This window comes from Callospermophilus lateralis, chromosome 14, assembly GCF_048772815.1.
Source record: "Callospermophilus lateralis isolate mCalLat2 chromosome 14, mCalLat2.hap1, whole genome shotgun sequence".
Taxonomy (NCBI): domain Eukaryota; kingdom Metazoa; phylum Chordata; class Mammalia; order Rodentia; family Sciuridae; genus Callospermophilus; species Callospermophilus lateralis.
Genome location: NC_135318.1, coordinates 36,845,780 through 36,873,534, shown reverse-complemented (window position 1 = coordinate 36,873,534; position 27,755 = coordinate 36,845,780). Strand labels below are relative to the sequence as shown.

At 38.3% G+C, this 27,755-nt stretch overlaps 1 long non-coding RNA gene across 3 annotated transcripts in view; it reads left to right on the top strand.

Annotated features, from left to right (window-relative positions):
- The window catches only part of LOC143380279 (uncharacterized), a 52,592-nt gene that overhangs the window by 10,921 nt on the left and 13,916 nt on the right, over window positions 1-27,755 (top strand). For all 3 annotated transcript variants that reach the window (XR_013088605.2, XR_013088607.2, XR_013088606.2), the window contains one exon: window positions 3,761-3,835. This is a non-coding gene — a long non-coding RNA (uncharacterized LOC143380279). The remainder of the gene's footprint in view (window positions 1-3,760; window positions 3,836-27,755) is intronic.

Genomic DNA, 27,755 nt, shown 5'->3' with positions numbered 1-27,755 from the left:
TATGAATGCTGGCATTCTTGAAGTGGGACACTGTGAGTCTGTAATATCAAAAAGGTGCTGGTGTGTGTTCTCAAACATTGACAGGCAGATATATTTCCAACAAGTGGAAACACAGGGCTACACTGGCAAAAGGAGAAGCCATCAAGAATCTTAATCATGATTTGGCCCCATCCATGCTGGTTCTGCAGAGGCTTCACAAAAGTGCATCTTTAGGAAGCATCTTCTACCAAGTGAAAAGCTGGCAAGAAGTAGCCTTAAACATTGCTGACAGAGAGAAAGCAGAGCTTATTTAAAACTAAAAAAAAAAAAAAATCTTTTCCATTAATTATTTGGATATGTCTCAGGAAACTACAAACAGAAAGGCAATATTTAAATTTGATACTATCCAAACATTCTTGCAACTCTAAAAACCTACCCCTATGTCTAGGATTAGTAGAAATATACTGATCTAACCTGATGTGTTCTCTTTCTCTAACACACATCAGCACACCTGGACATAGGAACCATACAAAAAGGGATCCAGAGAAAAGGGGGCAAAGAAAATGATATGGAATGAACAAGTAAGTGGGAAGAACTGAGGTGATTTGGAAAATTGCGATCAGAAAGCCTTGGCGGTAGGATCTGAAGTTACACAAGAAGACAGTGGAATCTGTGATAAAGAGAGGGACTTTGTGGATTTGGGGGACTGGTAATCATTATTTAGCAATGACTTAAGAACTAATCAATTAGAATTGGAATGATGGGACTTTGTTTCCACTCAAAACCAGGGACCTCTTTGTGATAAGGGAAATAACATGGTCCCTTGGCTATTCTGCTGCTGATTAATGAGCTGGACAGAAAAGTGCTGGAAAGACTCATGAAACTCCCATAGTGGTCCAACTCTTTTCTGCCAGATTGGCTGGGGGAAAAAAAAAGCAGCTGATCATGACAAACCAAGTTAGCCAATATATGTATTGTCTGTCTACATTATAAAGCACAATGGTACACACTGTTATCTTGCAGTTCATTATTAGAAGAAAGAATTGGGAAAGTATTGGACCATGCCTATAATATATAAGGTAATCATACAACCCAGGGTGCTCCTGCACTGACCCTTGGTATGTGTCATTTGCACCCTGCTACATTAATGCCTATTCTCAAAATTAGATACAACACTGCTCCTTCTTCATCTCCTTGTTTATATGCTGCTGAACAGTGACACTCAGAGACCATGGGAGAAGGACATGGTCTTGCCAGCTAATATTAACAGACCAAAACCAACCACACATTAACATGCTTTTCCCAAAACATCTAGTCCAAGTACATCATTGCCACAGAAAGAATCAGGTCCCAAAAGGTCATTTTAGGGTGTCTGTGGAGGGTGCCTAGATCTCTGTTACCTTGCCTTCCACCTTTGGTGGCCACTGGGAGTCTGTGCACCCTGAGAAACCAGATTTCTCTAGTGTGAAAATATCAAGAAAGCCATGAAAAATGGAACACAATGCGATTGTTTCTGCATCCTGCTGAATATGTCCCAGGGTGGAGTGATTCTTGCTTTAACAAATAAGTCATCCTTGAGTGGATCAACATGTTTAAAAGACGTTTCCAAATATGTCTAAAACTCTACATGCAAGGACTTAAGTCTCAATTAACACAGCAGATTTAGACTAGAACAGAAGTTGGAAATTAGAAAAATGAAGAGGTATTATAATACAGAAGAAAGAGCCAGTCCTATCAGTAATAGTTGTGTGCTTTTGATCATTATGCCCATGTCTCAGTGGCCTCAACTCTAAAATGAGCATTACAATAAAAGGAATATCATTTTAGAAAAAAAATTCTGAGAAAAACTTATTTATGTCCTTTCTCTTTTCCAAAGATGGCTCTTTCTAGATGGCTCTGTGTGTCTGCTGCAAGAGACATGCTTTGCTTCTGAATATCTACAGAGAAGAATAGGGTTTGAGGAGAGCCATACTACCCCAAACTAGAAAGGTCTATGATTCCAGAAACAGCAAGGACAGCCTTCTACTTCTTGGCAGTACCCCTTGCTATATATGCCTCCGGAAGGCAGGATCTTTACTAGAGTCCTCTTATCTGAAAATAGCAGAGGGTAAATCCAAAGGGATCTTGAAGATTGGGACTTGCCCATGCGAACTAATGGGGAAGAGACACCCAATGTTCTAGTTCTTCTTAAGAATGTCACGGTCCTCAGTGAGAATACAAAGATACTCCAGGAATGAACCAAATTCAATTTCCTGTCATCCAGCAGGGAAATCAAATTACCATACTCTAAAGATCTTAAAAGAGCCATGTGGTGAGATGACCATTAGTTTGATTAATTTGTGTCTCTATTACATCTTGAAAATGAGCCTAAACAATCTTGCATACTATAGAAATGTGCTTTCTTCGAGCTCAATCCACCAAGGTTTGCTATTTGTCAGCTATCTGTGTCATGTTTTTCCCACACCATACCTTTGTGTGCCCTGTGTTTCCCATGGGGGTGTTTATTGAGAAAGATTGGTAACATCTTGAAAATTATCAGGTGCCCTTTCCCAAGTCCCTAAACATTTTCTTCCAAGTTGGAAAGGAATATCTTTCATGTCCTATCTGGTGTCAGAAGAGCAACTTAGAGTTACACCACATAACCAGAGGTCTTTGGTCTTCTCATTCTCTGGAACTACATCTGTTCTTGGAGTTGATGATAAAACACAATTTTTAAAATCTCATGCAATTTTTTAATTGTTGCTGCTGTGGTTTGATGGTGAAAGGCATATTTGTAGTTCCAAAACTATGTTACAGCTGGAAAAGAGGCAAAATACTTAGTACAAGGAAAATCCTAGCACAGGCACTGCCAGCTTCTTTCATTTCTGAAAGCATTTATTTGACATTCTCTCTCTCTCTCTCTCTCTCTCTCTCTCTCTCTCTCTCTCTCTCTCTGGAAGACATAAATAATTGCCATGTTCTCTTAAGATTATTTTCCTGCCTGTGGTTTGCTTCTCATATTAAATATTTTAGGAGAAAAAGTAATGTTTGTTTTGTTCTTCTTCTTTTTTTAATTTAGGGAGCTTGTGTTCTTGATTCAGTCAAAATAATGTTTGGATCACTGTGTTTCATGCCAAATAGGCTTTCTCAGAACTTGGAAAACGATATAAAATGCTACCCACATCTTCCCTTTTCTCTTATCTTACTAAGATCTCCCATTTAGCCAAGGCATCATCATACTGGAGGGACAAAGGCCTCTCTCTAATCCATGACCTCCTAAATCTGGTGAACCTCAGTTGTTCAATGATCTGAACTTTCTCTAAAAAATAACGCAAATTGTCTTTCCCCAGTAGAAACTACTTAAAATTCTCAAATTTATTATTTCTTTCTTCATTCGATGAGAAATAAAAGGAAATCATACAAAGTTTTCAGAGAAATTACTATAATATAAGGAAATGTAGTTCTATCCAAAAATTTAAAAAAGAAAGTAAAAAAAATAAATAAATGTTGAAGATGGGAACAATATGAAATCTTACTCAAGTAGATCCTTATGTTCCAACCAAAAGCTAAAAAATGAAGAAGAGCTCTAAAAAGTGGTAAAGGAATACAGACAATAGAGAAAAGCAGAGGAGTACAGAAAATAATCATAATATGTAAGATAATAAATCAAGAGTCTGAGATGATTCTTAATGAAATCTCTTTCAAATTGAAGTTTTTAAATAAAGTATGAGATTGAAGAAAAACTCATTGCTAGAAAAGGTAACGAAACAAAATCTAGTTTTCTTTTTCTTTTTTGTTAAAGCCAATTTTGAACTCAGAGCCTTCTGAGACAAGGTCAACTCATTAAAAGCAGCTGAAATGAAGCAAAGTGACTCAGGTGAGTATATTACATTATGACTTTGCCACATCTGCCCCATGTGCCACAGGATGCTCCCAAAGGCAAATATCTTGCTTTATGTGGTCTAATTCCAAAGGGGAATGATTTTTTAGTTAACCCTGTTATATATTTCTGTGCAGCAAATAATCCAAAACTTAAATCTTAAAACAATAGCATCATTATTGTTTCTTTCTAGCAGGAATCTAGGTGCAGCTTAGCTGGTTCCTCCTATTGGGTGCTGAGTATCTCTTCTAAGAGTACAATCAAGGCATCAGCTGGTTGGTTGGCCACTTAGGTGGTAGGATACATTTTCCAGCTCACCCAGGCTTTCAATCCCCCGTGGGCTGTTGGATGAGGACCTCACTCCTTCCATGGTTGTTGGCCAGAGGCAGCCACAATTCTATGCCACATGCCATGAAGTCCTCTCCTAGCTTCCAGTGCATTGCATTCAGCTTCTCTCCAAGCAGATGTGTGAGAGAAAGCCAAAAGAGTGGGCAAGGAAGATGGAACTCACAGTCTTTTGTAATCTAATCTCAGAATTGTTGTCCGTCACTTTTTCAATGTTCTCTTATTGAGAATTTACTAGGATCAGCACATACTCAAGGGAAGGGAATCTAATAAGGATGTGAAGACTGGGAAGCAGTATCATTAGGAACCATCTTCAAACCCACGTCAACCTTAATTGTATAGCATATAAATAGTACACTGCCGTCTCAAGACCAGAAAAATTTTCTTGGGAGAAAAATGCTCCAAAAATCTATGTAATTCATGTCTTTTGCCTTCATCAGTAAATGGCTCTATTTACTTAAATGATTCATGTGCCACTGAGAGGTCCAGATCTTCTTAGCCAGTGATCAAGCCATTTTAATCAGTGAAGGAAATATTCAGTCACATGTCTAATTGGAATGCCAGCTCTGTGAAGGCAGAGACTTTATCTGTCATGTTTTCTGTTGTATCCCCAGTGCCTACCACAGGGTTTGACACATAGTAGATGTGGTTAAATGAATCGATTCAACTCTTTTTATTATAGTCTACTATGATGTCATGTGTCACAATTGTACTTCACTTCCTTAGAAACTGAGCGTCAGAAATACTTGCTTTTGTATCCAAGAGGAGAAGGAAGAGATTGGTATGACTTGGGGTTTTCCAAAGATAGTCATAGCCAGTTACCAACTTTGTAACAACCCAGGGTTTCTAATAAAAGAACTTCTAACTCCATTTTTTCACAAATGGAAAATGGACTTTTTTCCTTCAACAAATCTCATTTCTGTGGCATATTACCCATTATTCAAAATGACTATAAAGGACCACAATTTTTTTTTAATCAAACCTGATTTTAAAAATTACACAACATGGGCTGGGGCTGTAGCTCCGTGGTGGAGTGCTTGCCTCGCATGTGTGAAGCACTGGGTTAGATCCTCAGCACCACATACAAATAAATAAATTAAATAAATAAAGGTAAATAAAGGTACTGAGTCCAGCTACAACTAAAAATAAAAATATATATTCTTGAGGTATAAAAACATAGGAAATTATCAGTAAATTCTCTTTCTTTGACCTCAGCCCCAGTCCCACTTCACCTCCATATATAATGAATTTAAGTTTCTTAGGTAGCCTTCCAGATATTTTCAGTTCTAACATAACATGTATTCTTTCTTTGCACATATGGTATTATGATAGTGTTCTACCCCTTGCTCTTTTTTTTCATTTAATAATATGTTTAGGAACCCCTACAGACATATCTCAAATTTTCGGCTACATAATATTCCATCATATGGCTATACTATGATTTATTCAAGTGTCCTTAACTAACAGATATTTATTTTCACCACTACCACCCCAGTTATTTGGCTATTATAAATAATGCTACAGTGAACACACCCATCTTTGTGAATTTTGATGAGTTAATCTTATAGACAAATCCCTAGTGGTAGAATTGTTATGCCAAAGGATATGAGCATTTTAAATCTTAAAACCTCTTTTTATTTTTAAAATAAAATACAAATATAGGAAACAAAACAAAAAAAATACAGGGTTTAAAGGATTGTTCTGAGGCAGTGCTATTTTATGCATCATCCAGATCAAGAAACAGAACACGTTTTGTCAGCCGTGTTAGAAGACCTCCGCATGCTCTTTCATGATCACCACTGTCTCCCTTCCACTGAAAGTAACCACAGTACTGATTTCCGTCTATAGTTTTTGTGACTTTACTACCCGAAGAGGATCCCTAAACACTTCAGTTTAATTTTGTCCATTTTTAGAATTCTAATATGTCTTTCAAATCTTGTAAAACCTACAGTTTTCCCCTCCAAAATTTCCTGTACAATTCTTAATTGTTGAAGAACCCACAACACTTGACCTAATATTTCCTGGATTGTGTTGATTGCTAGTTCCTGACAGGGCTCCACACATTCCTCTGCCCTTGGTATTTCCTGAAAACCAGGGACTGGAATTGGAAGCATGATAAGACTCAGGTTTAATCCCTTTGGCAAGACAATGATGGATAGGAGGAGGTACCTCAAGAGGTACATGATGTCTGGTTGTCTCTCTTTGTGACTTTAGTAGACATTGGTGTTTAATGCCCAGATTTGTTAACTTAGTACATTCTACAGAATATTATAATTCTGTCATTTCTTTCTAATTTACTAGTTAGAATAGTTCTATAAAAAGATACTTCCCTTCATCTATTTATTTTTTAATCAGTAGTATAAGACAGGAAAGGCAAATTGGCTCTTTCTGTTTATTTACCAGTTTTCAAGATAATGTTTCCTGTCGTTCTACAAAAGCAGCTTTATATTGATTATTCTAAACTCATGTATGCATGTATTTGTACATGTACTCAACATATTTTATTATTTTGAGCCATTGCAATCATTGTCTTTATGGCAGCTCAATCTTTTCCATCTTTGGCCGTGGAGAGCCTCTTCTATTAGCACGTGAATCCTTTTGATATGACTTAACATCCTTGATCTCTTCTTTATTATATTATATGACCTGATATTCTAGGCTCTCATTGTACATGTTATGTCTCAGACCTGGAATCTGCTATTTCTCCAACAAGCTATGGTTTCTTTTAGTGGGAAGTGATATTTAAAAAACCAGAATCTAGCTACAAAGTTATTACTACTGTGTTGGTCATGACTTCTAGACATTTTCAGTGGGCAGAGGTAGAAAATACCTATTTTTAAAGAAAAAATACTTTATAAGTTCATTTTGATATTCCAACTCAAATTTAATACTATTTTTTTTATAATTGCAAAAGGCTCAGAGCAATACCAATAGCACCACAACCAATATGATTACTAAGGTCACATTTTCAAAATTTGTTCTCTACATTTACCTCTATTTTTCAAAAGTAATTTTTAACTGTATCTATATTATCAGAGTATATCATAGAAAACATGCTACCTTTTATTCCTCATTTAATGTTACTTCTACAAGTACCTAGATATTTCATTGTTACCACTAGTCTTCAGGTTGATGTGTCTGGTCATTCTGAAACTTGTTTCTAACAGAGGCACAAAAAAAGTTTACAGGAACAAAATTCCCTGCGTTCTTACTTATCTGTGACAGTCTGTATCATTTCTACCTAAAGGCCTATTTTTTGGCACATAAAATGTTCAGTTCATGTTTTCTTATGAATCTTAAATATGTTACTCCATTTCCTTTAGATATAAGTGTTGTAGTTGAAACATCAGATGCTGTTTTTCTTTCCCTTAAAAGTTACCATCTTTTAAAACTGTATGCTCAAAAGACTTTTTCTTTTCCTTACAATTCAGAGATTTTATTAGAAAATGGCTTAGTATATCTCTCTAAGTCAATATCCAGGGTACACAGTGTGTTCTTTCTGTATAGTTCTGTACCCATCTTTTTTAATTTCAAGAGAGTTTCATAAGCATTTTTATAGAAATATTTGTGCCGTTCCATTACATTAAGTCTGTTGTTCAGGGACTCCTATTATAGTATGTTGGACCTTCTTTGCCACCATCCATATCTGTAACTTTCTCTTGAATCTTTTAAATTCTTTCTTCATTTTACATAGATTTTAAAGATTACACTGCTTTTACTGTATATGTATTTATTGTTGCTGTTGTTTTTTGTACCAGGATTGAACTCAGGGGCACTCGACCACTGAGTCACATCCCAAGCCCTATTTTGTATTTTATTTAAAGACAAGGTCTCACAGAGTTGTGTGGCACCTTGCTTTTGTCGAGACTGGCTTGGGATCGAGACTTCAAAGCCAGAAAGATGACAAATAATAAATACATAGCCATCTTTCTTTGCTCTTGCATTCCTTCTTGGTTTACATTTCTAAACTAAATTTTTTAAAATTTCAGATTCTTTCCTAAATTCTCTCTTCATTTACAAGTTTTCTACTTTTGATATATGTTCTTTTTCTAATGTCTTTTATTTCACTTTCTAAATGTATTGGTGTTGATAGCATGCAGGTCTTGTGGCTATCCCCTCTTGCTAATGTTTGATTTTGTCTGAGGATTTACCTTACTCAGTTCCTTATTCTCTTTTATCAAATAATGTTTGTGTGGGATTTGAGCTTGATACTTTAGGTTGTTTGTTTCTATGTTAAATTAGTTTTCCTGAACTTTCAGAAAGGGGAATGGTTTAGAAGTCAGAAAAGGTAACTTTATAGAGGTCCCTGTTTTGTGACTTTTTAAAAAAGAGCTTTCTGGGATTTCCTGGCTCTGTGTATTCTCTTTCGATCTGAAATTTCTCTTGGTCTCTATTGCTCTAACTCAGCTTACTTTTGGTTCAATCCTAAAAAATTTATCCTTAATGTAGGTCCCTGACCTGGAAAGATACCTCTCTTTATTCAGTCTCAACAGTTCATAGAGGAGAGACTGTTTCAGTTCCTCAAGTTCTCACTGTGAGCTCCATGCACTCATCTACTATCAAAAAGGTCAAAATCCCTCCAGAGTCAACTGCTGCTGCTATGTTGGCCTGCTACACTTTCCAGTGGAGATCATGGCTATTTGGGGGCTTTACATATTTATTTAGATACATTCTTCCCTCTCCTTTATGATTGGTGTTGATAGCATGCAGGTCTTGTGTCTATCCCCTCTTGCTAATGTTCTCAAGTTTATAAAACTCCTTAGTCACCTAGCTTTATCATAAATACTTCCAAGAACTTTTGGTTTTTCTGTCTGGTTCCTCTTTTTGTGAAAGGAATCAGGGAAATTTTGAAAGGTACTTCCTTCTCTTGCCATCATTCTGGAATTCTCCTACTCTTTTTAAAATTTGATAAGTATTACTAAATTTCTTGGAGAAGGATATACTTCATGTGGACATTTGCTTGAAATTAATGAAGACTTCCTATTTCTAAACAATAAAAGGAAAACATTGGAATATCCATGCAAGAGGCTATATACATCCTAGGTATTCTCATTCAGAATCAAAATAAAAGAATTTTGTAAATAAAGGCTTGTGGGATTTAAAATTCTTTAGAATCTTTATAGAACTGTTGTGGGCTACTCTGAGATGATTAATGCAGGTAAAGGACAGGGAGCATGCTGGCTTTTAGAGACCAAATTGGGAGGCAGATACATATTAATTCTCCCATAAGTCATAGCATCTTTGAAGCAGAAACTATAGATCTCTGTAGAGCCAAATTTGGATTCAAACATGTTGAAGAAGTTTATTTGGGCATTTCTCAAACCACAGGTCACATATCTGTGTTTCTTCAGGTTTTTACAAAAGTTAAGTCAGATGAGAAGGACAGTTGGTTTTTATTTATTCCTGTATTTCAATAGACTTCTTATTAACAACAAGGAGCTTCTGAAGGAATTTTTAGTTATGTCCTCCAAAAAAAAAAACTAGTTTTGGATCTCATCATTTGGTTATGTGTATATATTGTAAAAAATAAATCTAAAGCCTCTAAAACTAGCAACTGAAAATAGTATTGACTGATCAACTAATTCAGATGTTTAAGATAGAAGGAGGAAACATTCTGTGTTTGACTTCTTAGCTAGAGTGAAGATGGATTCATGGTAAATGACTGAACATTTATTTCAGAATATTAGATTCAGCCATCTCCTTACTTATGCTTGGGTCAACATTTATCCCTGAGAATGTTGTGTTCACTCTCAACTCACTGAAATGTGATGCCAAATACTCAGTGGCCTGATTATGTAAAGGAGAGGTTCCCACGTACGTCTCTGCAGTCCTGCTGGCATTGAAGCTGTCACTAGAAACGCAGGATGAAAACTCAGTAGAGGCTTTCTTTGGGGAGTTGTAGGTCAGTGATGATTCTCTAGACTAGATCAAATGTACTTCTCCTGAGTGAAAGAGTTCAGTACTGCCATTTTCAAAGATACACGAATAAAACATCAAAAAAAAAAGCATCATTTTGTAGAACTCGTGAATTTAATTAAATGTGTATTTCTGTCAGATTCATATGAATTCTACTGATTACTATCCCACAGACCTTTTAGATGGTCCTATAGGACAGTTACCTTCTAAAAACTTAAAATCCATACAGTCCATCTCATTCCTTACTAGTCTACCACATAGTTTCCTTCCTTTCCTTCATCCATCCATCTATCCACCCATCCTTCCTTCCTTCCATCAAAAACATTTATAGAACTAACTGAACACTCACCAGACACCTGCATTAAGAAGCACAACTTAGGGCTGGGGCTGGGGCTCAGTGGTAGAGAATTTGCGTAGCACTTGTGAGGCTCTGGGTTTGATTCTCAGCACCACATAAAAATAAATAAATAAAAATAAAGAGTAATCCACAACTATTATATGCATAAATACATACACACACACATATATATAGTATGTTAAAATATATACATATATATTATACATCAAAATATTTATTTATTTATTTATTTTTAAAAGATGTACAACCTACAGGATGGTGGGACATTTCTTATGTAGTTATCAGAGTAAGGATCCATCGAGTATTTAGTAGGTGTTTCCTACATGCAAAGCACCACAATAAATCATCTCCGACATTATAGAATCTAGTTTTAAAGTAGTTAATTATTACCTAAATGCAAGTTTTGGGATTGGCATTTGTGAAGTGTGAAATGTCAAAAGCTCTACTTTTAAGTTCCCTCCACATGAGGGAACTTAATTACTAAAATTTATTTGACTTTAAGAGACTTATTTATTTCTCTTTGCATTAGCTATACTTCAACTGGGGAAGGGAGGTATTTTCTTCTTGTTATATTTTAAATATATGGCATGTGAAGAAAAGATGAACAAGAACCCCTACTGGCCAGAAGAAAAAATGGAGGTTAGTACAGGAGCAGAAGCAAGTTAAAGAGAAAATGGTGATGCATAGAGAATAAGAAGAGGGTTTGCTATGTTCTGTTTTACAGGAGGAAATGTTACATTTATTTTGTGTATTATTTGCTTTTGAGAGCCTAAATGAGTAACCAAGTTACGGTATATAGAAAACCCAAATGAGGGAAGAGAATGTGGCAATGAGAGATTTTAAAGGAATGTGGTAGAGAATATTTGTTGCAGTAGGGCTGGTTTATTTGTTTTTGCAATTAGAAATGTCATAAAGCAAGGAAATGTCTGGATAAAAAGCCTGAATTAATGATAAATGGTTGTGTGAAAAGCTAAATTATTAATTATTTAAAAATTATGTAGACATCAATCCAGATATATATATATATATATATATATATGTCAACAAAAACATAAATAACTAGGAAAGTTCCATGAAGTTCTCAGAAATGATTTAGGGGCTGAGGACCTACTGCAGAGGGTAAAACACTGTGGGAGAAAGACTGAAAGGAACATGATTAAAATTTATGAAAAATGAAATTTATATAATGTAAAATCAGAAATGGTTCACTGCTAAAATTTAAGTAGAAGCCCTTGATCTTTAAAAGAAGTAATTTTAGAACATTAAAAAGGATATACTATCTTACTCTTAAGTTATAAATACCAACAAGTACTAGAGACATGAACAAAATAAAGCTGTAGGGATTTTGATGGCTGTATAAATAAAGTACTCACAAGAGTTGTTAAAGGGAGTAAAGGCAGTTTTGCATATGTCCATACTTAGTAAAGCTGATGTACTGAAGATTATTTTTATCCTTCCCCCAGACATTTCTTGGTTTGTCTATCAGAGTAGTCTTCAGAATGAACTGTACAAACTCTTATGCGGTGATACCCTAGCACAGTGCCTGGTGGGAAATAGACTTTTGGTCTTTGTTTAATTTGTTGAATCCCATTTATATACTTCCAAAAACTGACATTCTTAACCTAACATCCTAAACTTAGTTTGGATGAGGAAGCTATTTGAGCAGTGCGGATAATTGTCATTAATAAATAAACACATGGAATGAATTGCTATTAGCAATGGGATATTAATATATACAATGCAAGACTAGGTTAAGACTGCTGGGTTGCACTGTGGCCTCTGCTACTGCCAAAGGAATGGTTCATTCCCTTTGATAAGTAAATTGACGCAGATAAACAAGTCCAGACCAAGACAGACAACAGTCTTAGTAGGCCAATTTCGTATTGCTTGCACTCATCTTCTTTAAATATGTACTTTTTACTTATTTAAAGACAGCCTACAAGCATGGGGGAAAGAGGATAGGATCTTTAAGAGTTTTACCGATAGGCTTTAACAGTTTAGCACTGACTCAAATATGTACCCTCTGCTCATCAGAACAAGATCTCTAGAGCCTCTTTGAAGGCAGGTAAATGAACATCTGCTGTTCTTGAGCAGCTCCTTAGAAGCCTCAGCCTCCAACTACTACTCCAAGTAACTTCCTGAGAGGTTCCTAGGGAATATAAACTTAGCTTTATTTTATTTTAATTCAGTATACAGATTGAGTCAATATATAATATATAGATTCTGTGTACATTTCATTTATAGAATAATGCCTGGAGTTCCACCCTTAATTCAACTCTTCAGTTAAAATCAAGAGTGAGGAAAAATTATTCTGGACGTTTAAGATTTTTACTTAAATTATTTTCATTGAACATGGATGGTCAAGAGATTGGCACTCCATGAAGATAGAGATTTTGTGTCGTTTCTGTATCCACAATGACTAGCTCAGTTTGGGCAAACAGTTTATGGAAATGGTTAATAGATGAGTCAAAGAAAGGTAACACTAGGTCACTCCCCCATTCTCTTGGTTTGGTCCTTAGAAACACATATGACCTCTATACTTTATTCTCATGCTCCTCATAGTGAGAATCAATTCGAGCTTATGAAAAGAAGAAGCATCCTTGGGAAGGGCTATTAATTTCATGCTAGCCAATGGCACAGGAAGTTCAGTTTTTCAAGCCCAACCATTCAATCTATTCTTGTTCTTTCTGACAGCTCAACCTGCATTGGATTAGATTGCACCATATGAAATAGCCTATTATCAGCCATGTTTGGCTTCCAGAGAGGAAAATCATAGTGGAAACTGCATTGCTCTAAGCATGGTTTGGTGGAAAGAACATGGAGATCATATTCTGGAGTTCTGAATTCAAATCTCAATAGCACAAAACTGTGGGAAAGCCATTTTCCCTCCCCATATCTTACTTGCTGATTCAATAATATTAAACGTGCATAGTATGTAAGGTGCATGAAACAGCTTCTGCCTTCTTTGGGCTCACAGTTTATTTGGTATAAAAGTCATCTGGAAAACACTACTATTCAAGGCAGAGCATGAGGGTGCCACAGTTGCCTTTTTCTTTTTTTTAAACAGCATTCTGAGCAAGAGAAATTACCGCCTGTTGCAATAATCCGGAAGGCAATATACAAGAGAGGACAGTTGAGCTTGGGATTAAAGAATGGTTAAATTTCATTAAGCAGAGAATTGGGGGAGGGAAGTTCAGCAGTTTAAGCAAGTAACAGGGTAGGAGCAAAGGTGCAGAGCTGGAAAATACAATGCTATTTTGGTATGGTTGGACAGATGGCTCATGTGGGCGGCTGTGGGAGATAAGACTAGAAGCCTGATTTCCCATGGCATGTAGTAGGCATTTTAAAGTTTAGTTTCTGCATTGGATAAGTGAAATAAATGATTGGTAGGCAGAACCCCAAAAATTGAAATCAGGAATCCAGAGGTCACCTTTGTCACTAATTCTTTAGCATTCCTTGTACATGTCTTGAGGGGACTACATTGTCCTCAGTTATCAAATGGAAGAAATTTGACTAGTCTCTACATGATCCTAAGAGTTACGAAAACAAAATGAACAAAGAAAAGAAAGAGTTTTAGAAAAGAAAAACTGCTGTGCCTTGTATCCTAACAGGAGTTGCTACCAATTAAAGTTAAGTTGGGGGACTGGGGTTGTGGCTCAGTGGTAGAGTGCTTGCCTAGAACATGTGAGGTACTGGGTTCGATCTTCAGCACCACATACAAATAAATAAATGAAATAAAGGTATTGTGTCCATCTACAGCTAAAAAAAATATTCAAAAAAAGTTAAGTTTTGTACTTTTGGTAAAAACCTTCTATCTAGAGTATTTATTACATTGTTGTCTAGTCTAATCTCTCAGTAACAGGCAAGAGAAGCTAGGAAAAAGCCCAGAATGTGATTATTTGGGTTAACCAAGAATATGACAGTGTCTCAGATGGAGCCATGGACAGAAACCATGTGGGAATAGCTGTTCAATACCAAATGAAATGCCCAATGACCTCCTCAAAGTAGGAGATTCGATGAAAGAATTCAGTGAGCACCAATATCATCAGATAGCAGAAACATCATACATTGCTCTAGTAGCCTAGGCTGCAGGTTCTGTTGCAAAGAAGGAAGAAGTACTCTTTTCTTTGCCAGTGACTTACCTGGAACCATTCTACTCTGGCAACCAGCCATCAGGGCAGGATGATGTGTGCTTCCATGACAGCTTCTTGGATGAGTCTTGCTCTTCTCAGCCAAAGTTTCTCAGCTATTAGATTCCAGGATGATTCTACCAGAAAAGTCCCACATTTTCCAAAGAAGATTTAGTTTGACAGATTCTCCTCTGCTGGCTCAAATCAGGTCACCTGTCTGCTAAGGCATTCCAGATTCTTTTAATGTTCATACTTCATAAGTATGAGTAGGCTACCAGGTGGACAGATCCCTGTGGTACTGCTGCCAAAAGCCACAGGGAGGAGCAGCAATATTCTGTGAAGTCTTTTTTGGTGGTGCTGGGGATTGAACTCAGGGCCTTGTGTATGCAAGGCAAGCACTCTACCAACCGAGCTATATCCCCCAGCCCCTCTGTGGAGTCTTTCTTGACATTCTTGATCAGAGTCCTACCATCTGTAAGCTCAGTGACCAGATGAGCTTATTTTCCCCAGTGCGGTGAGTTGTCCTAGAAAATCTGGGCCAAACCACTATGAGGCAAAGCCTCAAGGACTTCAGTATCTGTTGTGGGAAAGCTCCCCAGATATCTGATTTTTATACAAACACTGGAATCTCCATCTTAGGTAGAGCTCACAGACAGTTTTAGGAGAGGAAATGAAAATGGGATGCCCAGGGAATTTGGAGCTGGGAAGAGATGCATCTTTTTCTACAATTTAGGTTCCTATTGCCTCTGTTCCCTATACAAGGTGACTTGGGGCCAAACTCAGGTGTCTCTGGGAGATCCTGTGCTCTTCCATCCAATGTGGACCATCTTATGGAGAAGCAAGAGTCACAGGGGAGAAGTCTGGCTGATAGGTAGCAGATAGATATAAGTAGTAGGAACATGAAATAAGGGCCTACGTGCTGGCCTGCCACATACTTTCTTTTAAAAAGAAATTTACCTAAGGCCATTCTGGCCCTGCTCTAGCTTAAGTCAATAGGACATTACATTCTTTGACAAACAACCTGTTACCCTTGGAGATATTCTTTGGGACAAGGAATGTAAGTTCTCTGGCAGAGGAGTTTAAGACTCCTCCCTGCCGATAAGAACACAAATCACCCTGAAGGAGGGACTTTTGTGACCTTTATATAGACCAAAAAAAGATTCCAAGACCCAAGGAAACAGAATAATTAAAAATAAAGCTCACTGTACATAAAATGTGTAAAACAAAGACAAAAAACAACAAGCAAACTCCAATTGGGATGGGTCAGTGTGGACCATTGTGAATAAAAGTTGCCTTTAAATCTTTAGCATTTAAAGGCAACATATACCATGGATCCATGGATTTTACTTGGGTATATGGGTACATGCACAGCTGGGACTTAAAAATCTGATGCAATCCTATTGTCAGTCAAAAGTTGAAACATGGTAATTGAGTATTACTCTCTCGACACTTCCCTAAAACCCCCAATAAAACTAAGGATCTAAGAGGCCCCTTTCCTCTCTGAGAGGTTCCATCTTCTCCCTTGAGCATGTCTTCTCCTTTATCTTCTACTTAAACTCGACGTATTTTCACTATGTTTCATGACTTCTTAAAATCTTCTGTGCAAGCACACAAGAGCTGAGAAACACAATGTGACCCACTCCCCCAGGTTCCCAGGACCACTGCCAGTAACACAGCCAGAGTGCCGAAGAACCTAGAAGAGCAATGCTGCCATTTATCAGGGATGTGCAAGACAAGGGCAATTAGTATTGCTCTATATAAAGAACCACAGCAAAACAATGCTTAGCTGGACCCCTTGAAAAAATTCAGCTAAGAAAGAAAAAGAAACAACCAAACTAAGGAAATTCTTCACCATGTAAGTTTCCCCACCTGGAAAATAATATCAAAATACCCTCCTTTAAATCTGAGGTTAAAAAAAATACTTATCATTTCCTTGTGTGCCTGTTACTTACAACATTATTTCAGAAGGATTGGGAGATGCTTATGATACGTTTCTGCTACGGTGAGGGGGATGAGTTTTGGAGAAGTATTGTTTGTGGTATTTGAGAGGCTATCAATTTTCTAGTACAGTAAAAGGAGAGAGAGGTTAGGCCTGAATTTTGACTCCAAGTTGACAAGAAGAGAGCCAAACACCAAACTATTAACAGGACTAGTATTTCACAGGAAAGCTGTCATGAGTGGGATTCACATTGATCAATAAAACCCTGGATACAGCAAAGAATTGAAGGAATTGTTGGGAATTCTAAAAAAGTCTTTGCCAAGGATCTGAGTTTGAGATTATAGATTTGCATGCTGAGGCATCCAGGAAAACCAGGTTCAAGTTAGGTATTTGAATAGTGGTGATAATAACGCTCTCCCATGACTTATGAGGACATAGATTAAGCAGTTAGGAATGTGTGGATATGCCACATAAGGTTATATCACTATATGTTTGCAATATATATATACATGTATATATGTATGTTTAATATATATAAATATATAATATATTTTAAATATAAATATGCATAGTTATATATAAATATGTATATATTATATATATTTTATTTGCTTTAGCATATTGATTTATTCAAAATAGACACTGATGTACTAAATGTCATTATTTTCTCCCAATGTGAATTAGGGTTAAAATTTCAGGAAACATGCTTTTCGCCATCATTGGTAGTTCATAGAGCTGGGAGATATACAGTGGATTCCCCCTCATATTTACAGAATACATTCCAAGATGCCTCATGGGCGTCTGAAACCAAGATAGTACCAAACACTGTTCACAAGCCCTGAGCAATAGTGCAATGGTCAGTCTGATACCTGAGACAGCTGCTAAGTGACTAATGGGCAGGTAGCACACAGTGTAGATACACTGGACAAAGAGATGAGTCAAGTCCTAGAAGGGATGGAGTTGAATAGTGCTATATTTTACCACATTACTCAGAACCATGTAGATTTTAAAACTTGTAAATTGTATGTTTCTGGAATTTGCGATTTAATATTTTTAGACATTGGTTAACCACAGTAACTGAAACCATGGAAAGCGAAACCTTGTTTAAGGGAGGAGAGGACTACTGTATATCTAAGACATTTCCACTGTTCAAGCAAGGAAGCTTTAGAGAATTAATTGAATATATAAGATATTACAAAATTACATATAAGAGGATGTGAGGGGAAAGGGAAAAAAATTTAAAAAAATTAAAAAACAAGGGAGAAAAATGAATTACAGTAGATGGGGTAGAGAGAGAAGATGGGAGGGGAGGGGGGATAGTAGAGGATAGGAAAGGTAGCAGAATACAACAGTCACTAGTATGGCAATATGTAAAAATGTGGATGTGTAACTGATGTGATTCTGCAATCTGTATATGGGGTAAAAATGGGAGTTCAAAACCCACTTGAATCAAATGTATGAAATATGATATGTCAAGAGCTTTGTAATGTTTTGAACAACCAATAAAAAAAATTAAAAAAATAATATATAAGATATTAATTCTCTGGTATGTACCTTCTAGATATGTGTCCAATATAGGTTCCCTAATGTGCAGTTCAAAAGCAACAGAATAGAAATTGGAGTGGTTGGGCAGGACCCGGACTTCCTTTACATACAACTATTGGGTTGGAAAGGATTTTCTCTCTTAGCAACAATTTTCCTTTCAAATGATCCCAACCTGTTTCGCTCACTCCTTCATTGTGTTTGCCTTTGATATTTGTGGGCTCCTTTCCCTTGGAATTGTTTAGCATGTACTGCTCTGTGAATATATTCCCCAGCACTGGGAACTCCTACCTCATAGGCCAAGATTTTCTAAAAACAGGGGAGGTTTTTCTCCCATTTAACCATGGATACTCATGGGACAGAGGCTTCTCCTGCCTCCCCCACCCCAGGTCCCTTAGAAAAGAGGCTGTTATTAGCTGACTGAATTCAGGTTACCATCCAGCCAAGTGGCTGAAACAGGACCACAGGCAAATGGCCTACTTTTTAGAGGAAAGCATTTTATCATGGCCAGAGAGGATTCACAGACCATGGAATCCACTGAGAATTTTCAAGTGGCATATTGATCTGTTCCTTCTCTCTGCTCTCTCACATCTCTTCCTGTCCCTTCTCTCTACCTTGTACTTATTTTCTGTAACCTAGTCTGAAAGCCTTAAACATAGAAGAAAATCTTCCACATCTGTCTTGTATATTTTGTACACGCTAAAAAAAAAAAAAAAAAAAAGACAGTAAAATATATTGCAAACTCCTGGCATTGCCCTGGGCTCTCTGCATTTGGTGGCATCATTGCTAGTTGATGAAGCTGGGAGGTGGTGGGTGGGGTGGCCACTGGATGCCCATTAGAGTTTTGGAGCCCTTTCTTTGAGCTTCAGCTTATCATATAGCCCTAAATTATTTGGATCCATTTGGGGGCAACTGCTTGGAATCACTCCCCAAGTGCTTTTATTTTTTTTAAATGAATTGGCTGTATTTGGCAGAGTAGAGTTAGGGTTTTTAATAGCTTGAGAAATGATATCCAGATGCTCAACACAAAGGAGGGGCCCTTCCTTTTAACTCTGAGCCTGCCACAGTGATCCTTAGCCTGGTCCCTCCCATCTGGACAGTTGCCCGGAGCCCTCTGGGGGGCTACCTTGGGAGTCCGCCCAGGAGCTCCAACTGGCCTCAAACTCAAGGAAAGTGGGCGAACCATCTGGAATGCATCGTCCAGATCGGCTCCACACTGCCCAGGCACCCTGACAGCTTTTTGGGTTCATGCAAGACTTGGATTTATTCCATCAGGCTCTCTCCAGACAGAGGCCTCCAGACTTCTCTTTGACTCCTTCCAGAATTTGGATTCCACAGAGGCACAATTAGACCTGCTAGTCACTTCCAAGTTTGGCTTTCTCAGGAAAAGGACCAAGGTGCACTCTGAGAGACACTTTTCAGCAGCCCTTGGCCTAGGAACAAATAAAGAAGGGGAATGCTTTTAGCAAGTACCTTCTCCCCACCTTCCTTTATTCCCACTGCAATATCTCAACCCTCCACTCCAGCCCTGATGATTGACACTTATCTGGAAAGGAGAAAGAAAACTTATCCCATTCCAGGATGCTTTGGGGAGGCTTTTAGAAATGGCAACCCGCCTTGCCATATCATCTCCCCACTGTGCAAGGCCTGCTTGGGAGAAATAAGGGGATAAAATCTAGAGGGGAACAAGGGGTTGGGAAGAGGTTTTGGAACTATCCTCAAACCAAATTTCAAAAAAGGATTGAGGGTTTAAAAATTTCTGCTTTAAAACCACAAATCTCTTCAAATTATGAATGAGTTTATTGCAAATTATTTTTAGGGTGATAAACACTTTTTTTTTAGTAATAAATAATTCCTTTTCAAAGTCTAAATATCCTTCCTTCCACTTTGTTTCTATTCCTGATTTATTTTTTCACAGATGTGGGGCAGGGGAGAATCATCTCCCCCAAATTCCTTACTGAGGGAGCAGATTCCAAGTTAGTTGGATCTACCTACGTTAAAGAGAGTTTACTGTGTTGCTTGTCAGTCTGGTTCTCTCAAATGTCTAGAGTAACAATGAACCCCAGAATGATCATCATCTCAAAGTAGACTTTGAAGCTTCCAGTACCATCAGCAAATGGATGGTATGTTTCATGTCCCACTAGTGCCAGTCCCCCACCTGGCAGTTGTGTCAAGCTCTCCTCCCTGCTTCTCCTAGTCTCACAATTGGCCACCGCTCGCTCCTCTGACGTTCTAGCAGATTAGAGCCAAGAAGCAAGATACAGAGCTGCTAGCATCACGTAGGTTGGAGCAGATCACAATTCTGTGTACTGCCTTGCTCTCTCACCCCATGCCATCACACAAAAGCTGTATAAGCCTACCAAAATTTGGAGCTAGAAGGAGATCACAGCAGAAAAAGTGAGCAAGGAAAATTATCTGGTCACTCCATGTAAGGAATCTCTCATTGGCTACTTGCCTCATCTAGGTTCTAACCACCAGTGTCGCTCAAACTATGCGAACCTTCTCCAGTATCTTTTCTTGTTTTTCTCTATAACCTTCAATATCTACCAATTCTTCTTTTTTTGTGTGTTTCAGGGCCAAGGACCAAACTCAGGGTCTTGTGGATGCTAGGAAAGCGCTCTGCCATTGAGCAAAATCCCTAACCCCTACTAATTCTTTATAAAGAACAATGTGGCCAACTCTGTTCTTCCAGACCATCACGTTTCATATCAAAAGAGGCCTTCCAGGTATTACTGTATATGGGCCCAGTGTGTTCCTTCCCCATGTTGGGGAAAATTCACTTGAAACACTTGCCTTCTCTGGGACATTTTTGTGTTAGATCTCCCTGCTAGGGTGAGAAGGGACTGGGGAACTTATTCAGTGCAGAAGTTGGACGCGCCTGTGACAGATGAACAAGTACTTTAAGACCAATCTCAGCTTTGATTTCATATCAGGTTGAGCCTGAATTTCCCAATATGTAGGCAGAAAATAGTTCCAGGGAACTCAGGAAGCAGTCAGAGCTCAGAAGACCTCTAGGTAGACGGACATCATGGAAGAGGTTTTTCTGTGGATTATAGGCCCCAGTCATCAGGTTTGAGTATAGGTCAACACTCTAGCCCAGGGGTGAGGACCAACAAAATCCTAGTGCCTCACCTTGGTGGGGGATCATCCAGAGGAGAATGTCAGTTTCAGAAAAGGCAAGACAGTGAAGTGAAATATAAGATGTGAAATATCAGATACCATATCTGATGATGAACATGGAGGATGTAGATAGAACCAGGGCCAATGTGCATGCCCATGGTCACTGCAGAGGCCTCAGATCTCTGGCTCATGTATCAACAAAGACACTAAGGGATTAAAGTAGAAATAAGGCTCTTAGAGTGCGCACCTGGCTGTGTGAACATGATCTGATTCTCAGCTCCATTGGATGGTGGGTGAGTGGGTTGGGCTGGGCTATTTATGTCCTAAGCCAGCAAGCCAGTTATGTTGGACTAGGGAAGGCAGGGGAAGAGGAAATAGCATGGAGACTGGCCATCTTCAGTCAAAAAGGAAAGCATGTTTATTATTAGAATAGCACCTCTCTGGCATCCTGGGCATGTGCCAGTCTGAAGTGGTAGGATAAGCACCAGAATAGGAACCTAGGAGCTTCTAGTCTACTCTGGCTTTAGCCAATAACCAGTTGTGCACCTTTGTTCAGGTATTTTCATTGACTGTTGGGCTTTTGTTTTTTTCATTTGTGAAATCAGGAGATTGGGCACAGTCAGTGGTTTATAAAGAGTGGTCCTCACACTAGCAGCATCAGTATCATCTGGTGGCTCAGAAGAAATTCAGATTCTCAAGTCCTGACCTGAATTTATTGAATCAGAAATACTGGGAGCAGAGCCCAGAAATCAGTGATTTAACAAGCCTCCAGGTGATACTGATGTACAACAAAGACTGAGGAGCAGTAAGCTAAATGACTTTCTAGTCTTTGCATGCTTAAATGCAGATGAAATCAATCTGTTTTTCTCTCTGTCTCTGTCTCTATATATGTCTGTCTGTCTCTCACACATAGGCACACACACCACAAGCCACATACTCTCATAGTGAATCCTCCCTGAGCAGGTCTGGGCTGCAAGTTCCAGGGCCCAGGGCCTCTTTCTGCTCTATGGATATAACCAAAGCCTCCCTCTGCAAGAGATGCCATAGTGATCTAGTTACAGGTGACAAATTGTATAATCAAGTCCTGTCTCCTCTACCTCCTTCCCAATTAGCCAGAGGTAAGATAGGAAGATTTATTCTTCTCCACAAGCAAAGTCACAACCTGAAGTCATCAAAGAAGCAGTTTCCAGCCTAGCCCTCCTGAGGCTGCTGCAGCGGATTGGCTGGTAGGCAGATAGCTCTGCCTGGTAGCAGGGATTTGATAGGCAAGGCGAAGCAGGGAGGAGAACTAAGGGGAAGAATAGCTGTGCTAAGCCTGTTGCCTTCTGGTTAAAAAAAAAAATTATAGGTCTATTTATAACCTGTCTTGCTCCACAAAAGATTCTAGGCGGCTGCCTTCCTTGTTGGAAAATCCTTGATGCCAAGACTTGGCGTCTGATACCATGGACTTCCTGGCCCGAAGCAAGGGGCCAAGGTGTCCTTGTTCTGTGTAGGACATAATGGGTACTCCAGACATTCTGGTCTAGAATATCCATCTTCCTGCTCCTCCCTTCCTCTTGCCTGTCTCCGCAGAGAAGATGTAGCCACCATGAGCCTGTTTCTGTTTTTAAATGGCATAACCTGGCTCCTAGCTTTACATTTCTTCATGCAAGTCAAATAAGCAAGATTCACTAGGAAAACGCAGATGTCCAGTTTGAGGAATGGTTGTCAAAGGTCTATACATAAGGGGAATTCTTCAATTTTCTTCTGTGATCTATTTCTCACAGGAAAATGCTGACTGATCAATCACAAGTCAGGTGCATACTTGAAGTTGATTGGGGAGGGCATTTAAATCAGTTAATACATGTTTTATGCTTAGAAGAGAGCCAAGCCCATATTAAATGCTTAATGAATATTATCTTACAAACAACATATACCCCAGTAAAAGACATAGGTTTGGATTGGAACCACCTTCATTCTCTGTGGGAGAAAACAGACCATTGCTCTGGATTCAGCCAGATTTTTCTCCTATTAGTGCTAATTGATCCCTATGGGTCTCAACTCCCAAGTCTAGCCTTGTTTTTCATTTTTATTGATCTTTCTAGCCAGAACAGTATTCAACAATTAAGTCATTTCTGCCATTTCTCCTCTTCAGAATAAATAATTCTAGTTCCTTAATAAACCTCTTCATGAGGATGCTTATAATAAAGGTTTAGTACTTTCATGAGGTCCGCATTGGGCCAGTGGGCACAAACCATGTTTTGACATTGCCCAAGCTTCCCTCTATAGGGTGGTTAGGTTCTGGCTCTCAGAGACCTTGACCCCTTGACTTCAGACATGTCTGGTCTCTGATACCAGCTGTCCTGGTTTGGATGTTACTCTGCCCCAGTACGGTGACCCTAGTGTCACTGCTTTGCATGTAGGTGCTAATCCCTGCCCTTGCTGTCTACCGGTGACATTCTTTTTGAAATCTGACTATTAAAAATTTGTCCAGGGAAGAGCCAAGAGCAAGAACAGGAAAGATGCTGCTAGAGAAGAAAGAGACCAGATATTAAGACTTATATTAAGCTTTAGAAATTCAAGCTGTGTTGTTGGTGTAGGGATATAGTAATACCCAATGGGACATAGGAGAAAGCAGCAAAATGGACCATGCATTTTCAAATATCTGAAAGAGAAGGCAAAAAGGGATGATGGCTCATTCAATAAGTGGCCCTGGAAAACTGGTTTCCATATATATGGAAAAAGTAAAATGATTCCCAACCATATATCAAAAACTGAAAATTTAAATGTAAAGGCACATTTTTTCTTTTTTGTACCAGAATTGAACCCAGAGACACTTAACCATTGAGCCACATCTCAAGCCCTTTTTTATTTTGAGACAGGGTCTCACTGAGTTGCTTAGGGCCCCGCTAAGTTGCAGAGGCTGGCTTTGAACTTGCCATCCTCCTGTCTCAGCTTCCCAAGCTGCTGGGTTACAGGTGTGCCCCACCAAGCCCAGTTTAAAAGGCATAATTTTAAATACCTTTTAAAAGAAGCCATAGAAATTAGAATAGGAAGGAATGTCTCAGATAAGTCACAAAAGACACCATAAAGGAAATAATTCATATACTTTTCTACATTAAAATTTTAATCTTATTATATTCATCAGGATTCATCATAAAGAGATTGAAAAGACATATTGCAATCTGAGGATAATATTTGCTGCATATGTAACTGGCCAAGGATATATGAGGGACATCAATGAATTAGTGACAAAAAGTGAAACGTCCCAACTGCAGATTGGACAAAGACATAGACATGCACAGAAAAAGAAACCATCAAATAAAGAACACATTGCCTAACCTACTAATAATAAGCAAAATGAAGACCAAATCTACAAGATAGGCAAAGATTAACAAGTCTGGTGATAACAAATGCTGGGAAAAACATGGAGCAGCTAGAACTTTCATACATTATTAGTATGAGTGTACATTATTATAATTACAGGAAAACAATTTGGCATTTCCTGGTAAGGAGAGAAGTAGGCATGACCCACAAACCACCAATTCTGCGACCAGGCATACACTCCAGAGATCCTATATGTGTCCAGGCATATGTATGTATGTATGTATGTGTGTATACATATATATATATATGTATATATATACATATATATGTATATATCTATAGCTGAATTTATATCTAAACCAGGAGATGTATATACGAATGTCCTATACCATATGTTCAGAATAATCAAACCAGATTTCCCCACCTTAAATGAACAAATAAATTTTGAATTGTTCTTTAAAACAATACCACATAGCAGTTAAAATGAATAAAAATGAACTGCACCATAAATGTGGCTGAATTTTACAAATATGGAATGAGAAAGCAGGACAAATAAAAATATGTTGTTGTTTCATTTACATAAAGATCAAACAAAGCCTGGAAAATCTGAAATATATTGTTTACAATATATTGATAAACATATGTTATTTAATATATTGTTATATTGGTGATACATATAATTAAATTTATTGGTCTATGAATTAATGAGGGTCCTGCAAGATGGAGATGGCACACTCATACTGGATGATCAAGAATTTATTAAGCAAACTCTACAAAAACATGGCTTGAGTTAAGGCATGCATTCTTTTTTTTTTTGGAGGTGGCGGTACCAGGGATTGAACTCAGGGGCACTCAGCCACTGAGCCACATCCTCAGCCCTATTTTTCAGTTAATTTAGAGATGAGATCTCATTGAGTTGCTTAGGGCCCTACTTTTGCTGAAGCTAGCTTTGAACTTGTGATTCTCCTGCCTCAGCCTCCTGTGCCACTGGGATTACAGGTGTGTCACCTTTCAAGGCATGCATTCTTAATGAGGACAATACAACATCCAAGGGGTACAAATTGGTTCCTGGGTAGGCAAAAATAATATTTATTTATTAATTATTTATTTAATTTATTATTTATTATTATTTATTTAATCCCACACCATGTACTATTTTTTAAATAGTACATGTGTGGGATTAAAAATTCATGTCAGGGAGATGATTAGGAAAAAAAAAATTCTGAAAGGCTACTTAGGGAGGTGATAATAAATTAGAAAAGGCCAAAAGATACTAGGTTGAGGAAACCATCAAGGGACAGTGCGGAACTCTAGGATTCATGGACCTCCCTCTTCCTGTCCTTTCATCTGCCATCAGCGCTTCACTTTGGCAGAACCCATCAGGGAGCCCAGGATCAAGGGATCCCCCATGCAGCCTCAGGGGCCACAGGGCAGGGTAGACAAAGTTGGGGAATGGATCTGGATCTGGAGGGGCAGATGGAAATTATGCAGCAAATATATGTGAGGACATTATAAAGGGCAAAAGAATCACTAGTACACATTTCAGCACTGTGGTCACCTCTGGGTGTAGGCAGCGTGGAGTTCACAATCAGGTAGGAGCACATGGGGGGCTTAATAGCATTGGCAATACTGTGTGCCCTAAGTAGGTGGCAGGGTCACTAGTGCTTGCTTGCTTTATTCGTCTTCAACTACGTAGATCTATCTATCTTATCTATCTATCTATCTATCTATCTATCTATCCATCCATCCATCCATCCATAATACATAGATACATAGTTATATATAGGTTATATTCATATACAGCCATAATCCAATCCATAAAATTTTTTAGCAAGTTGATAAGATAGTAACTAGGAGGTAAAACAAAATGAAGATTATTCTCTGGCACTGAAGACACAAAGATGGATTGGAATCTAGCTTTACTGCTAACTAGCTCAGATTAAGCAAATAAATTAACTTCCTCGATGAACTCTGTCAGAAGCTGGGGAACCACTGTTCCCAGTTCTACCTTAGGGTAAGTACTGCTGCATTGACAGCCTTTTGGGATTTGGTCCTTATCTGAAAATCAAGATAATAATACCCTTCTCATATGCTTGTTATGACAAAATAAATTTATGCACAGTATGGAATCACATGCTATACTTACCAGTGCCTCATAAGTATATTTTCCTCTCTTCTAGCCTACCTATCCAATTCTACGCCTGTTGCTTATCCTTTACAAGTTCCTAAGTTCTGACCAGCTTGATGTCCCTTGTCCCTACCCACCTTGTTCCTGCACCCAGACATAGGCCAATGCCCTGTGTCCTTTCCCACACTTTCCACACATCAACCTGCCTGGCTCAAGCCCTGCCTTCCAGGATGCCCAGCATACAGTGTCTCCATAGCTTTTACAAACTAGCTGTTAATAAAAATAGGAATTAAGGTGTTATCACAGAAGCTCTCATCAAATATCATTGAGACTATAGTGGTCCCCCCTCATCCACAGGAAATACGTTCTAAGATCCTTAGTGTATGCCTGAAATCACAAATAGTACTGAACCTTATATTTACTGTTTTTTCGTATACATACATAACTATGATAAAGTTTATAAGGTAAGCACAATAAGAGATTAACAGCAATAAATGATAGTTGTAAATGATGATAGAACAATTATGATAATCTACTATAATTAAAAAGTTATTTAAAACTATAAACTGCTTATTTCTGGAATTTTTCATTCAATATATCTGGACCGCATTTGAGGGGAAACCTGAACCAAAGATAAAGGGGACTACTGTACTGTGGTCAATTGAAAAAGTTGTTTAGAGCAGAACTGTCACTAAGGGCAACAGTGAGACCCCTGTCTCAGGAAAAAAAAAAAACAAGAAAATTTAACACATCTGCCTTGGACATCTTATTAAAGCATTCGCACATGTGTTTCTTTGCCAGTCTTTGCATGAGAGGCCTAGGCTTTCTATATGAGCCTGATTTCTTCATCTTCTTTCTCGCATCTTTCCAGTTTCTGTAAGGTGGAGCAAGAACACAGTTGCTATAAAAGCCCAAGGTCACAGAGGTTGCAACAGACCTGGTATCAGAATGACTTTGTCTTCCTCAGCATGGTGCCAAGTGGCTGTAGTGTCCTATAAATTTAGTTGAATTGCACAGAGCTGCTTGGCTGGGTGCCTGAGGAGGCTTGGGATGGGAACAAAGAGGATAAGCAGTAAGATGCGGGGTGCCAAAGAAAACTTGACCTAAGCTGTAATACCGCCTCTGGTGGCCAT